The sequence below is a fragment of the Setaria italica genome, chromosome II, assembly GCF_000263155.2.
Source record: "Setaria italica strain Yugu1 chromosome II, Setaria_italica_v2.0, whole genome shotgun sequence".
Taxonomy (NCBI): domain Eukaryota; kingdom Viridiplantae; phylum Streptophyta; class Magnoliopsida; order Poales; family Poaceae; genus Setaria; species Setaria italica.
The window spans coordinates 7,127,596-7,129,274 of NC_028451.1; the positions used below are offsets into that span (position 1 = coordinate 7,127,596).

General features: G+C 53.2%; 1 pseudogene; it reads left to right on the forward strand.

Annotated features, from left to right (window-relative positions):
- The first annotated feature begins 1,507 nt into the window (after window positions 1-1,507).
- Window positions 1,508-1,679, forward strand: part of LOC101760236 — a 6,252-nt pseudogene continuing 6,080 nt past the window's right edge.

Genomic DNA, 1,679 nt, shown 5'->3' on the forward strand with positions numbered 1-1,679 from the left:
CACATCAACTCGGTCCTTAACCATGACAAGATTGATATCTCCCAACCTGCTCAACCACAAAGGTACGAGCCCAACTTGGCATTTCAGACAAGAAACACCCATCCATCTCATCTAAGCATTTCCTTTCCTTTTATTTTTCGAAAACCTATTTTTCTCCTTTAAAACACTCACACCTTTATTCTTTGATAAAACACATTGTAGTCATATTTGAATTGTAATAAAATAAGTAACAAGGCCCTAAGCATTCTAGCAGTAATTATCATCCCAACAGAGCAAATAATGTTTAGAGATAATTCTAGGACATCAAGGAATAATCATAACAATCAAGGGGTGGCTATCCAACTGTGTTTTAGTAGTAAAACAATATGCAATTTTCAAAATAGGCCAATAGGTTGTGTTTGAGACCTAGGATAAATATGCATCAAAGGGTCAGATTGGACTTGCCATCCTCAAAGTCGCCTAGGAGTTCCTGTTCATGGTACTGGTCTTCGGGCTCCGGCTTGCGGTACTGGCCTTCAAGCTCTTCTTCGGGCTCCTCCTCGGTCATTGCGCGATCTACGACACACACAAGCGGGCACACAATAAATAAAAGAAAATAAGTTTTACCCGTTGAGCTCGAAGAGAGAGAGAGAGAGTGAACTAAAAATATAAAAGGAGGAGTATTTTCGAGGAATTTGTAGATGAATCAGTGGAAATATATTTGAGAATGACGTGGTCGAATTTGGGGTTCATTGGAGGGGATTTGGCGCATAAAATGTTGGTGAGAAGGTGTTTAAGGGCTGTTTTGAAAGGATTTAGGGACCTTTTTGTAATTATTTTTGGGAGGGGGAGGGCTATCGGTTAAAAAGGGAAAGAGAGAGGTGGAAGGGCTTTGGTATAAAAAGGGATAAGTGGAGGGGCAAAAATGCAAAGCTGCCCTTTTCTTCTTCCTCGGGACAGAACAGGAATGGGAGGAGGAAGGGAGGGGCGGCTGGTCGGCGATTGCGGCGCCTCGGGGCACAATGGCGTCCAAGAAGTGGGGGAGAACATAGAGGAGGCCAAGGGGGTTCCATTCCCCTCCTCACCTTGGGCTGAGGCGGCGCGTGGAGGCGGCTGGGAGGCGGCATTAGGAGCACGGGAGCGAGAGGGAGTTTGCCAGGGAAGCTTGGTGGTGGAGTGGAGGGTGGAGGGAGCCCCTTTTATAGGCTGGAGGTGAGGGGGAGGGGGCAGCCAACGGGCGGCACACGGGGAGGCGACATGCGGCGTTAATGGAGGTTGGGATACGCGGGCACAGGAGGCACACAGGGCAACGCTGTAGCGAGCGGCGCACTGGCAGTAGGGTGGTGGCGTGGCGAGGTGGAGATGCACGTGCGCGGTGTGGCGGGGCTGGGTTCGCGCGGTGAGGTAAGCAGGCGGTGGCGTGCAGGGCTGGTGATGCGCGTGCGCGGTGTGGTGGGGCTTGGCACGCACGGCGAGGCAAGTAGGGAGCGGCACGTTGGTGCGCGCGGGCGAGTAGGTGCGTGGGGGCATGACGAGTGCAGCTGGTGAGCGTGGCGAGTGCTGGGGTGAGCGCGAGCGCAGTGTGCAGGGGGCTAGGCGGGGCCACGTGTGGGGCGAGTGCGCGGGTGCTGGCATGGAGTGGGTGGCGTGCGCACTGGGAGGGGCACTGGCATGGGTCCACGGTGTGAGTGCGGCCAGGC